The sequence below is a fragment of the Salvelinus alpinus genome, chromosome 30 (assembly GCF_045679555.1).
Source record: "Salvelinus alpinus chromosome 30, SLU_Salpinus.1, whole genome shotgun sequence".
NCBI lineage: Eukaryota > Metazoa > Chordata > Actinopteri > Salmoniformes > Salmonidae > Salvelinus > Salvelinus alpinus.
In genome coordinates this window covers 7,167,274-7,181,963 of record NC_092115.1, presented here as the reverse complement: position 1 = coordinate 7,181,963, position 14,690 = coordinate 7,167,274, and the positions used below count along the sequence as shown (strand labels likewise).

Sequence of the window (14,690 nt, the reverse complement as noted above, 5' to 3'; positions counted from 1 at the left end):
GATTATTATTATTTGACCATGCTGGTCATTTATGAACATTTGAACATCTTGGCCATGTTCTGTTATAATCTCCACCCGGCACAGCCAGAAGAGGACCGGCCACCCCTCATAGCCTGGTTCCTCTCTAGGTTTCTTCCTAGGTTTTGGCCTTTCTAGGGAGTTTTTCCCTAGCCACCGTGCTTCTACACCTGCATTGCTTGCTGTTTGTGGTTTTAGGCTGGGTTTCTGTACAGCACTTTGAGATATCAGCTGATGTAAGAAGGGCTTTATAAATACATTTGATTTGATGCACATTAGTGACACCTGCTGGTCGGCAACACACAGATGATCAAATACAGGTAGTTTTCATTTTAAGACCTTGGAGCCGCGGTCAGTTGGCTGATTATAGTATTACTATAATATATATATGATATATATTTATTATATTATAGTAGCCTATAATTATATATTATAGTAGCCTATAATTATATATTATATTATCCTATAATGATATATTATATTATCCTATAATGATATATTATATTATAGTAGCCTATAATGATATATTATATTATAGTAGCCTATAATGATATATTATATTATAGTAGCCTACAATTATATATTATATTATCCTATAATTATACATTATCCTATAATTATATATTATATTATAGTAGCCTATAATTATATATTATATTATAATGATACATTATATTACCCTATACTGATATATTATATTATAGTAGCCTATAATGATATATTATATTATAGTAGCCTATAATGATATATTATATTATAGTAGCCTATAATTATATATTATATTATCCTATAATTATACATTATAATATCCTATAATTATATATTATATTATCCTATAATTATACATTATAATATCCTATAATTATATATTATATTATAGTAGCCTATAATTAATTTAAATATCAGGTTTGTATCTTACATCATGCTTCCCTTTTTCGCCTTCAAGTTGACTATTAAAAAAAAACACTGAATCTATGTCATTAGTTACGATGCTTCAGACAGAAACTTACTAAATTAAATACATTTTTTGAACAACAGTGCGGAAAGAACAATTTTATAAATAGTATGCCTTCAGTGGAATTCGACCTCATACCCTAACGTCCCTGAATGTTCCCTACCCGCTAAGCTAACGTTGAGGTGAAACTTATCGTTCAAAAATCCTAACTATATTTGCATGTACGGTGTCCAGCAGAGGTCGGGAAAAAAGCACCGGAACCACGCCATAAATCAGTGGGATCTCGCATTTTGCAACACACGGTTTGAAAAGGCCTGTGATCAGACAAAGCTTCGGACGTCAGTAATGACGTACTTGTGATACACGCATCGACACGCCGCTTCGAAGTTAACTGCTTTTTTTTTATTTCGATACACGACTCGGAGCTCGGAGCTCCGGTTTCAAACATAACGTCACTATTAATCAGAACTATGGCGTTATTGTGTTAATCACTCCTCTAAGACCAGAGGACAGACATTCAGCACCTAGCCTATACAACCCCCGTCCAGCCGGTATGAGCCATAACCACTAGCACTAGTGTATGTTCATGATTTCTAAGGCAAGCCATGCTTCCCCTCCACCACCCCCCCCTTCAAAAAAATAAATACATATTAAAAAATTGTATCTTTAATCTCTCCGTGTTTAATAATTGTCCTTCAATTCGCAGGAGGCTGACTATCTCACCGAGAAAACACCCGAAAGAGCGAAACAGTGCCCCTCTGGCTATGTACAGCGCTTTCAGAAAGTATTCAGTATATCATACACTACAGTTGAGGAACAATGGGAAAGGAATTCTGCTTTAAAAGTTGATCAATTTGTAACCTCACTTTTGAGAAAACGGCCTATGAATAATTTTGGTACCTACTGGAGAGCTCTTCTTTTGTCTACACCCATTCAGCAACGTTCACACCCTTTAAAGCTTAAGCCCCACCCATCTCTTTAACTTCTTGGAACTATAGGGGGTGCTGTTCCGCATTAGCATATTTGGGTCTCCAAATTAAACTGCCTCGTGCTAAATTCTTGATCGTACAATATGCATATTATTGTTATTATTGGATAGAAAACACCTTCTAGTTTCTATAGAAGTTGGAATTTTGTCTCTGAGTGGTACAGAACAATATCTACAGCACTTTTCATGACAGGGGTCAGATTTCAGAAATTTTTACCCCTGATCTGGAGTCTGTTTTTAAGGCGACAGTGAATGCTATGAAGAAACCGACACTGCCTACGTCTTCCTCTGGGTGTCTGTACGTCATCACGTTTTGAATGGAATCGATTGCACAATCACAGCCATTATAAAAGAACAAAATGTATAGGGACCTCCCTTTCTCGTCGCGCGCCTGAAGCGTGAAGGACATCGGACTTGCCTCATTCCAAATCGTTGTCTAACCAGCAATATTTCTCCGGTCATGTTTTCAGTCGTTATAGTTGTTAAAAACATCATAATGTAGTTAATTTGAACCTTTTTATAGCAATTTATATCCGTTTAGTGCGATTTTGAGGAATTTATTTGTCGTGCACTCTGAAACTTTGGACACGTTTTGGGGTCCCGTTCTATCGTTAGTGGACATTTCGAAGGACAGAGGACATCTATCGACCAAAAGAAGATTACAACATAGAAAGGATACATTGCCCAAGAATCTGATGGAAGAACAGCTCAAAGTAAGCAATATTTAATATGATAAATCGTTGTTCTGTCGAAATATTTTAAACGCATATTTCGCCATTTTGTTTGTTATCGCGTCACTTGGCGAACCCTGTATTGAAAAGTAAGGATAATTTTAAAAATGTAAGTCAGCGGTTGCATTAAGAACTAATTTGTCTTTCGATTCCTGTCAACCCTGTATTTTTTAGTCAAGTATATGATTAGCTTTCAATTAAACTAGATCACTCTGATAGATGACGTCAGACATATTGAGGCTTGATTTCCTAGTATTTTTATTGTGTAACCACGGTTTTGTATGGCTAAATATGCACCTTTTCGAACAAACTGTATATGTATGTTGTAAAATGATGTTACAGGAGTGTCATCGGAAGAATTCTGAGAAGGTTAGTGAAAAAATTCATATATTTTGGCGGTGATTACGTTATAGCGCTCTTTGGCTGGAATCGATGCTCTGGTAACGTTTTCACATGTGGTATGCTAACTTATCGATTTATTGTGTTTTCGCTGTAAAACGCTTAGAAAATCTGAAATATTGTCTGGAATCACAAGATCTGGGTCTTTCCATTGCTATGCTTTGTCTATTTTTATGAAATGTTTTATGATGAGTAAATTGGTCATACACGTTGCTCTATCTAGTAATTCTAGTCGATTTGTGATGGTCGGTGCAATTGTAAACTGTGATTTCTACCTGAAATATGCACTTTTTTCTAACAACACCTATCCTATACCATAAATATGTTATCAGACTGTCATCTGATGAGTTTTTTTCTTGGTTTGTGGCTATCAATATCTTAGTTTAGCCGAATTGGTGATAGCTAGTGGTGGAGAGAGAAAATGGTGGACAAAGAAAGATGGTGTATTTTGCTAACGTGGTTAGCTAATAGATTTACATATTGTGTCTTCCCTGTAAAACATTTAAAAAAACAGAAATGATGGGTTTATTCACAAGATCTGTATCTTTCATCTGGTGTCTTGGACTTGTGATTTAATGATATTTAGATGCTACTATTTACTTGTGAAGCTATGCTAGCTATGCTAATCAGTGTGGGGGGGGTGGGGGGTGCTCCCGGATCCGGGTTTCTGAGGCAGTAGAGGTTTAAGGGTTGGTCCGAGTGTTCTGTCCTAACATTAGCAGTCAAGCACCCAAGTTAACTGGCAAACGTTGGCTAGCTATCTCCAGACACAAATGAGAGAACACCTCACTCTGACCATTTTACTCCCCCTAGCAGAGCTGGTTAGGCTGTTTTTATGTTATCCAGAGGGTTGGTGACTGCAACTGTGCTGCTGGCAACAATTTAAATACACTTTCTTTAGCCAACGTTTACTGACGTTGGACATATTCAATGGGTGTCGAGTGTTGGTAAATTCCTCAGCGAATTTACCAGATACGTCTATCAACAGCTGCCGAGTCGCAAGGACATCATGAACATTCTATTGAAATGGATACTTGCATAGTTGAGTCTTTGTTAAGACATGTAGCTAGCTAGCTAAACAATGAACCATAATCCTAACTCATGACGTTACTACCCTTCATGCATCTGCAGGTAGCTAACCAACCAGATTCAATGTCAGCTAGCTAACATTAGGCTATAAATAGCAATGCAAATGGCTCTGAGATACGAATAATATTACTACACAGATCATACATGTAACGTTAGCTAGCGAGCCAGCAAGCTAACATTAGCTAGCTAGCAAACAGTACACTTTAACGTGAAATTAAAACGACTTTCTGACAAAATTTAGAAACGTGTAATATCTGAAAGTCTAGCTAGCTACATTTATCTTACCCGAATACATGACTAGACGCTTCTCTCTCTCTGTCACAGATTCCGATCGAAGATGTAATCCGGAGACCATCTCCTTAGCTATCAGACTCTAATTCCACTGATTTCAAAACTCGGTCCTCCAGGAAGTGGAGAGCAGCACTTATGCAGTTTTAGTACGCAATAAAACATTTTTATATATTTTTTAAAAGCCGCGTACTTACACATACTGACCAGCTCAAATAGACAGAAGCATGGCAGACCAATCTAAACTCATCACTCAAAGGAATGTCCATCCCACTCATTATCTCAGCCAATCATGGCTAGTGGGAGGGTTCCTGCTTTTTTCTGTGGCTAAACCTTCTAGGCGCGTATTTTGATAGCATTGCTTTTAAATTGTTTAACTTGGGTCAAACATTTCAGGTATCCTTCCACTAGCTTCCCACAAAAAAGTTGGCTGAATTTTGGCCCATTCCTCCTAACAGAGCTGGTGTAACTGAGTCAGGTTTGTAGGCCTCCATGCTCGCACACGCTTTTTTCAGTTCTGCCCACAAATTTTCTATGGGATTGAGGTCAGGGCTTTGTGATGGCCACTACAATACCTTGACTTTGTTGTCCTTAAGCCATTTTGCCACAACTTTGGAAGTATGCTTGGGGTCATTGTCCAATTGGAAGACCCATTTGCGACCAAGCTTTAACTTCCTGACTGATGTCTTGAGATGTTGCTTCAATAAATCCACATCATTTTCCTCCCTCATGATGCCATCTATTTTGTGAAGTTCACCAGTCCCTCCTGCAGCAAAGCACCCCCACAACATGATGCTGCCACCCGCGTGCTTCACGATTGGGATGGTGTTCTTCGGCTTACAGGCCTCCCCCTTTTTCCTCCGAGCATAATAATAGTCATTATGGCCAAACAGTTCTATTTTTGTTTTATCAGACGAGAGGACATTTCTCCAAAAAGTACGTACTTTGTCCCCATGTGCAGTTGCAAATCGTAGTCTGGCTTTTTTATGGCGTTTTTGGAGCAATGGCTTCTTCCTTGCTGAGCGGCATTTCAGGTTTTGTTGATATAGGACTTGTTTTACTGTGGATATAGACACTTTTGTACCTGTTTCCTCCAGCATCTTCACAAGGTCCTTTGCTGTTGTTCTGAGATTGATTTGCACTTTTCGCACCAAAGTATGTTCATCTCTAGGAGACAGAACGCGTCTCCTTGAGCGGTATGATGGCTGATATATATATATATATACAGTGGGGAGAACAAGTATTTGATACACTGCCGGTTTTGCAGGTTTTCCTACTTACAAAGCATGTAGAGGTCTGTAATTTTTTATCATAGGTACACTTCAACTGTGATAGACGGAATCTAAAACAAAAATCCAGAAAATCACATTGTATGATTTTTAAGTAATTAATTTGCATTTTATTGCATGACATAAGTATTTGATACATCAGAAAAGCAGAACTTAATATTTGGTACAGAAACCTTTGTTTGCAATTACAGAGATCATATGTTTCCTGTAGTTCTTGACCAGGTTTGCACACACTGCAGCAGGGATTTTAAAAATATATATAAAATGACAACACTTGTTGAAAGTCATTTAAGGAATAGAGTACAAGTATATATACAGTATATATATTTTTTTTTCACCCCAATATGTGGATCTTCAAACTACATGCACATCCTTGAGATGTTTCTACAACTTGATTGGAGTCCACCTGTGGTAAATTAAATTGTTTGGACATGATTTGGAAAGGCACACACCAGTCTATATAAGGACAGCGCATGTCAGAGCAAAAACCAAGCAATGAGATCAAAGGAACTGTCCGTAGAACTCAGAGACAGGATTGTGTCAAGATCTGGGGAAGGGTACCAAAACATTTCTGCAGCACAGAAGGTCCCCAAGAACACGGTGGCCTCCATCATTCTTAAATGGAAGAAGTTTGGAACCACCAAGACTCTTCCTAGAGCTGACCGTCCGGCCAAACTGAGCAATCGGGGGGGAAGGGCCTTGGTCAGGGAGGTGATCTGATGGTCACTCTGACAGAGCTCCAGAGTTCCTCTGTGGAGATGGGAGAACCTTGCAGAAGGACAAACTTCTCTGTCGCACCCCACCAATCAGGCCTTTATGGTAGAGTGGCCAGACAGAAGCCACTCCTCAGTAAAAGGTACATGGCAGCTTGCTTGGAGTTTGCCAAAAGGCACCTAAAGACTCTCAGACCATGAGAAACAAGATTCTCTGGTCTGACGAACCAAGATTGAACTCTTTGGCCTGAATGCCAAGCGTCACGTCTGGAGGAAACATGGCACCATTCCTACGGTGAATCATGGTGGTGGCAGCATCATGCTGTGGGGATGTTTTTCAGCGGCAGGGACTGGGAGACTAGTCAGGATCGTGGGAAAGATGAACGGAGAAAAGTACAGAGAGATCCTTGATGAAAAGCTTCTCCAGAACGCTCAGGACCTCAGACTGGGGTCCTTCCAGCAGGACAACGATCCTAAGCACACAGCCAAGACATCGCAGGAGTGGCTTCAGGACAAGTCTCTGAATGTCCTTGAGTGGCCCAGCCAGAACCTGGACTTGAACCCGATGAAACATCTCTGGAGAGACCTGAAAAAAAGCTGTGTAGCGACGCTCCCCATCCAACCTGACAGAGCTTGAGAGGATCTGTAGAGAAGAATGGGAGAAACTCCACAAATACAGGTGTGCCACCAAACTTGTAGGGTTATACCCAAGAAGATTCAAGGCTGTAATCGCTGCCAAAAGTGCTTCAACAAAGTACTGAGTAAAGGGTCTGAATACTTACAGTACCAGTCAAAAGTTTGGACACACCTACTCATTCAATTGTAGAATAATAGTGAAGACATCAAAACTATGAAATAACACATATGGAATCATTTAGTAACAAAAAAAAGTGTTAAATCAAAATATATTTTATATTTGAGATTCTTCAAAGTAGCCAACCAAAACTCTACAAAACTCTACAAAGACTCTACATATGCATTTCAGGTCAAATAACAACCCAAAGTTTATCTCCTACGAAAAATTAGCTAGCAACAGCAAGCTAGCTAAATAGCCCTGAAAGTTTCATGTGTGCTTTGACCTGTTGCCAAATTAATTTGGTAAATTCACAGTTATTTTTGGTATTTTAACGTGTAATGAACGCGTCTGGTGGGAATAAACAAAATCCACATACGCACGCGGAGCCGGTTTGGTCAGCATGTAATACTCACAAGTAAAACCATGAAACATGGCACATCTAAAACCTAAACGTCAGTGTTTAAAACTTAAACATTAGGTATTTAGATTAGCCAATAAGTGTTCTCATTTTAAACACAGGCGTTCAGAATGCAAGATTAAACACGATAGTCAGTTTCCAACCAGATTTTAAACACTGTTTCCTTTCCCATCATCCTGCTTAGAGTGCTTTAAGTCATTAGAAATGGATGTGACTTCCCATGCTTGTTATTCAGATCGGTGTTAGGAATGTTTGTCACCTTACCTACATCTCAGCACAACTGAACAGGACATTTGATTAAAGAAATTTTTTCAACCACGTGTTGTTGTTGTTTCTCGACAGTTAATTTCCGTTTTCTCTCTCAGAGTGAAAAAGCAGTCGGAGGGGTCTCATTATCATATTTCCCAGCATGCTTTGTTGTAGGTCGATTTTTTTTAAATAGTTGGTTTTAATATGTTTCCTCATGCACATTGATTAATGAAATTGGTCTTACACTATACAAAGATAAATAACTACATATTTTCTAAACTAATCCAATTTGTAAGGGGTTGGACTTATTGTACCTGGTACTGAGATGGTTCGTTCATTTTATATGGTTTAGGTAGTCTTGGGGTTAAGTTCTTCACCATAGCAGTTATTCTGAGTGCAGGTTTTGGGTGATAAAATTTAAAAAACAAAATGGATATTCTCCCTCTGACTGGAATCCTAGTGATGGGCAAATGAAGCTTCTTGAAGCATTGAGGCTTTCCAGCCAATTGTGTTCGAAAATGAGGTTCATTATTCGAGACTGTTTGAAACACAGTGTACACAATTGTAATTTATAGCAGCTAAATTATTATAGATGACGTCTCACACGCCGTAGCGCGTAGCCTTTTTTGTCTTCTACCGACACCGACACCAAACCAATCAGGTGGTTGTTCAACAAAAACAAAAGCTTTGGATGTCATTGATCATTGCTAAAGTGATACAGGCATCGGCACACTGCTTTAAAGTAAACTGCTTAGCGATTACGACGCACCATATAGGGGGGGGGCTCATTGGAGCTGTCATTTGTGACCGATACTTGTAAACGTTGTACTTTAAACAAAAAAACAATGTACAGTTCTTGATTTCTAGACATACAAATAATATTATCTCTTGATACATTTAAAATGAGGTGTAGTGGTGGCTGCAACCGACTTGTGAACGACTCTTCCTCTGCTCTGTTGTCCGTTACATACCTCTCATTATGGGAGAAGAAACTAACATCCGTTTGGCCGGAGCAAAGAGGCTGGCTAGCCAGGCAAGGTGATGAGCACAGTCGTTTGTGAACTGCAGCCCCCCCCCCCCCCCCCACCAACACTATTCGTTCTCAAGTTTGAGTTTGTTGAGCAGAGGCTGTGTATGTTTTGGTTCTATAAAGCTGTGTCCATCATAACATTCAGTAATCAATTAATTGCATTCATTATTGCACCATGAGATCAATGATCAGTTCTAAACATGGATTTTTCTTTTCTATGCTCATGATCTATTTCCCTTCGCACATTTGACAGACAGTTGGTGGTCGTGTGCACATTGGTGGTTGGAGCACGTCTCTGGAGCTGCTGAGCCGGAGGAGCGCGTATTAATCCTGCTGTAGGACTCACTGCGGCCAGCACTAGCAGGTCAAACAAAACGACTAAAAGGAACGAGTCACTCAGGAAACAAACAAAAAAACGAATCACGACTCTCGAGTCAGTAAAAAGAGTCATTCAAACAAATAACAAGTAGTTCGGAAACTGCACATTAGAAGTGTACTGTGACTTGCAGGTCTGATGTGGTCCATGAGATTTTCAGCCCACAATGTCAAATTGTGGGCTGAAACGCCATAACTCAAGTAAATTAAACTAAAGTAAACTAAAAAGGCATGAAATGTATAACATGCGGACATAAAAGGCTTATTTTTAATTGAACCACAAGGCTTCAGGAATAATAGAAGTCACTGAACGCAACAACCATGTCTTTGTCCCTAACAAACAGTCATTGGTGGTTATCGCTCACATTCACTCGAAAGGCATGCAGGGAAATATGAAAATGCGGCTTTACATATTAGAGCGTTAACCCCCCCCCCCCAGTGTTTAGTGTTAAAACCTAAAGGCATTGTGCTGAATAACCTGTTCATGTGTTTAAAACGTGTTACAGAGAATAAACACTTTCCGGTCTTGACAATCTGAACACTGTGATGTAAAATTATAAATTCATTTTGACGCATTTAAAAAGTGTCACGAAAAAAACAAAAGGGTGTTTAGTTATGTGTTTATAGACACTTGATTTTACAGTGTAAGTGCCCTAGAAAGGGAGATGTAGCTTAACTGTTTTTTAAACATTCAACAAGTTCATTATGCAACCTAGTGTTTCCCTTAGTTGATTAGAGTTGGTGTGCTCTGAGAGGTCATGGAGTAGATTGCAATATCTGATGTAGATTTTGGTTACACGACCAGATTGAAAACATCTCGGTCACAACTAAATCTATAGCCGTATCATTACAATAACCAACCGAGTCATGCGTAAAGCGTGCGTTTAGAAAGCGACAGATCGAGAATAACACCATCTTTCGCGCTAAAAAAACATAGAAGATTAAAATAGCTAAAATACCCCCGATAAATCCTCAGATTTTCGTATCAACTTCAAGATCTAAGATCTCCTTCCTCTCACCTTATGCAACCTCTTTTTTGGAGATCCCTCTCTTTCGCGGAGAGCGAGGTTTTCAGGTAAATCCCAGGAGCACAAACGGCTTCTGTCCAAGTCTCTCTATTACCGCTCAGACGAGTCTCCGGAGACAGGAATAACCCGGAGACACGGGAAACCTCCACGCTTATCCGTAATCATCTGTTTATTTTATGCAGCCGAGACGTCCACGCGGTTGATATATTGAGTCAGTCGACCATTGCAGGCGTTCCTCAGGTCTCGGGATCTTCCTTGATAACCTCCTAAACCACCTATCTCTCCGCTCTTTCTGCTCTCTGCGGGGTTTAGGGACAGAGCCACAGAGCTCGAGACCGATGGTATATTCGGAGTGGGTAATTACGGGCTTCCCACTGTCTCTACCACTTGTCACTCCCCAATAAGAGTCTAGAATGGAGATAAGCAATCTTTTTCCCAAACGTGAGCTAATAGGAACGGCGAGAACTATTCTAGTTCAACACTTGTCTCTCCCATTCAGCTGGGTCCTAGAGATAACCTTTTGCCCAATTGGAGAGATGAAACCACCCGAGATATATGGATTTAGAATAGTATATGCCCTCTTTATGTGGACAATAATATGCATGGAGTAGCCTAGTCGAGGCTGAATTGGGGGGTGAGCGTGTGGATATCCGCGCATTCGCATTCTTGTCATATTCTGCCTCTCTATAAAATGTGAAAAGGTATATTTCACATGTGGTTTCCACTGAAGGTTCATGGAATAGTAATATCTATATTTCATTAAAAAAAACTCATAGTAATTTCTTACTATCGTCTGACAACAATTTCTTTAGTTTGTGTGAACCAAATGCAGTTTTTTTTTTAATGTGTAGTTTCATTTAACTAACACTTGCTAATCTGTCGTTTATACCAAAGTTCGATAATATAAAGCAATACATGCATAAACAACTCTTCATCAACATATCAAAAGGAATAATGAATGACGTCGATCAATGGACATCTGTCATTCTCTACTAACCATTTCATTCCATGTGAGAGACGCGGGCAGTGAAAACGCCTGTTATGCATCGTTCCTATATTCTTGAAGCCAATAAAAGAAGACAAGTACTTACCTTTCCTCTCTCCAAGTTCACCAGTCACTGAAATACATTTAAACTGGGAACTCCTTCAAATCGACCGTGCATAATGTGGTGACTTTTAAAACGCTTTTGTAGGGCAGAGTAGAAGGATGCGACGGAGCGGTAGTGGCTGCTGTACGTGGCTCCCGCGGTGAGGAGTCATTGATGTCATACTTGCCCCTGCAGGGTGCCGAACAGTGGGGCAAACAAGTGTCGTGACGGGTCGGTTTGTGCAAGACGCTTAATGTTGGTGTATTGCCATGTCCGGGACCGGGAGGTAGCACCATAGCCACACCCAATCTGAAGGTCAGCACCATAAAACAGTTGTGTCCATAGATTACTAATAGACTGTTGGAACACTAAACTCACGTAGTGGGATATTCTAATTGACGTCATTATGGTTATCAATTGTGATCCAAGTCAAATGTCTCCATATTGTGAAATCGTTTTTTTTTTTTGGGGGGGGGGATAATGAAATCACATGTTATGGGCGTGAGAGAAATAATTATTTGAGTGTAAGGGACGCTAGGTAGGCCTACTTGATTTAAAGATGCCTTTAAAGGTGTTGAAATGAGATTGGTTAAAGTCATAGTTGGCTGCAACGATTGGTTTATTATTTAACGAGTGTTTTCATTACTTCAGGATAGCGAGTGGTATGGAGATACCATGGGGGGGGGGGGGGGGGGATGCAGTGTTCTGTTAGCCCCCGTCCCCCCAAATGACTATTCCTATGTTCGAGACGTTATGCTGCATGTGTTATGCAACAACAACAAAAACACTGCCACTGATAATGCACATGTCTACTCAATACAACACATATTTATTTGAACTTTACACTGTTCACTGTATAATAGAATAGTGTGTGGAATGGCTGATTTACGTCGTGAAACTGATCTGCAGGTCATTGTGGCAGTAAGGGGAAAAACACTGTGTGAAACTGATCTGCAGGTCATTGTGACAGTAAGGGGAAAAACACTGTGTGAAACTGATCTGCAGGTCATTGTGGCAGTAAGGGGAAAAACACTGTGTGAAACTGATCTGCATGTCATTGTGGCAGTAAGGGGAAAAACACTGTGTTAAACTGATCTGCAGGTCATTGTGACAGTAAGGGGAAAAACACTGTGTTAAACTGATCTGCAGGTCATTGTGACAGTAAGGGGAAAAACACTGTGTTAAACTGATCTGCAGGTCATTGTGGCAGTAAGGGGGAAAACACTGTGTTAAACTGATCTGCAGGTCATTGTGACAGTAAGGGGAAAAACACTGTGTGAAACTGATCTGCAGGTCATTGTGGCAGTAAGGGGAAAAACACTGTGTGAAACTGATCTGCAGGTCATTGTGGCAGTAAGGGGAAAAACACTGTGTTAAACTGATCTGCATGTCATTGTGGCAGTAAGGGGAAAACACTGTGTGAAACTGATCTGCATGTCATTGTGGCAGTAAGGGGAAAACACTGTGTGAAACTGATCTGCATGTCATTGTGGCAGTAAGGGGAAAAACACTGTGTGAAACTGATCTGCATGTCATTGTGGCAGTAAGGGGAAAAAACACTGTGTGAAACTGATCTGCATGTCATTGTGGCAGTAAGGGGAAAAACACTGTGTGAAACTGATCTGCATGTCATTGTGGCAGTAAGGGGAAAAACACTGTGTGAAACTGATCTGCATGTCATAGTGGCAGTAAGGGGGAAAACACTGTGTGAAACTGATCTGCAGGTCATTGTGGCAGTAAGGGGGAAAACACTGTGTGAAACTGATCTGCATGTCATTGTGGCAGTAAGGGGAAAAACACTGTGTGAAACTGATCTGCAGGTCATTGTGGCAGTAAGGGGAAAAACACTGTGTGAAACTGATCTGCATGTCATTGTGGCAGTAAGGGGAAAAACACTGTGTGAAACTGATCTGCATGTCATTGTGGCAGTAAGGGGGAAAACACTGTGTGAAACTGATCTGCATGTCATTGTGGCATAAAGGGGGAAAACACTGTGTGAAACTGATCTGCATGTCATTGTGGCAGTAAGGGGAAAACACTGTGTGAAACTGATCTGCAGGTCATTGTGGCAGTAAGGGGAAAAACACTGTGTGAAACTGATCTGCATGTCATTGTGGCAGTAAGGGGAAAACACTGTGTGAAACTGATCTGCAGGTCATTGTGGCAGTAAGGGGAAAAACACTGCGTGAAACTGATCTGCATGTCATAGTGGCAGTAAGGGGGAAAACACTGTGTGAAACTGATCTGCAGGTCATTGTGGCAGTAAGGGGGAAAACACTGTGTGAAACTGATCTGCATGTCATTGTGGCAGTAAGGGGAAAAACACTGTGTGAAACTGATCTGCAGGTCATTGTGGCAGTAAGGGGAAAAACACTGTGTGAAACTGATCTGCATGTCATTGTGGCAGTAAGGGGAAATACACTGTGTGAAACTGATCTGCATGTCATTGTGGCAGTAAGGGGAAAAACACTGTGTGAAACTGATCTGCATGTCATTGTGGCAGTAAGGGGAAAAACACTGTGTGAAACTGATCTGCATGTCATTGTGGCAGTAAGGGGGAAAACACTGCGTGAAACTGATCTGCAGGTCATTGTGACAGTAAGGGGAAAAACACTGTGTGAAACTGATCTGCATGTCATTGTGGCAGTAAGGGGAAAAACACTGTGTGAAACTGATCTGCATGTCATTGTGGCAGTAAGGGGAAAAACACTGTGTGAAACTGATCTGCATGTCATTGTGGCAGTAAGGGGGAAAACACTGTGTTAAACTGATCTGCATGTCATTGTGGCAGTAAGGGGGAAAACACTGTGTGAAACTGATCTGCATGTCATTGTGGCAGTAAGGGGAAAAACACTGTGTGAAACTGATCTGCAGGTCATTGTGGCAGTAAGGGGAAAACACTGTGTGAAACTGATCTGCAGGTCATTGTGGCAGTAAGGGGGAAAACACTGTGTGAAACTGATCTGCAGGTCATTGTGACAGTAAGGGGAAAAACACTGTGTGAAACTGATCTGCAGGTCATTGTGGTAGTAAGGGGAAAACACTGTGTGAAACTGATCTGCATGTCATTGTGGCAGTAAGGGGAAAAACACTGCGTGAAACTGATCTGCATGTCATATTGGCAGTAAGGGGAAAACACTGTGTGAAACTGATCTGCATGTCATAGTGGCAGTAAGGGGAAAAAACACTGTGTGAAACTGATCTGCATGTCATTGTGGCAGTAAGGGGGGAAACAC

At 40.5% G+C, this 14,690-nt stretch overlaps 1 protein-coding gene across 1 annotated transcript in view; it reads right to left on the bottom strand.

Annotated features, from left to right (window-relative positions):
* Positions 1-11,572, bottom strand: part of LOC139559976 (netrin-G1-like) — a 174,645-nt gene extending 163,073 nt beyond the window's left edge. The window contains exon 1 of the mRNA XM_071376477.1: positions 11,458-11,572. The gene's annotated coding sequence lies outside the window, so the exon portion shown is untranslated. The remainder of the gene's footprint in view (positions 1-11,457) is intronic.
* Positions 11,573-14,690: the final 3,118 nt, after the last annotated feature.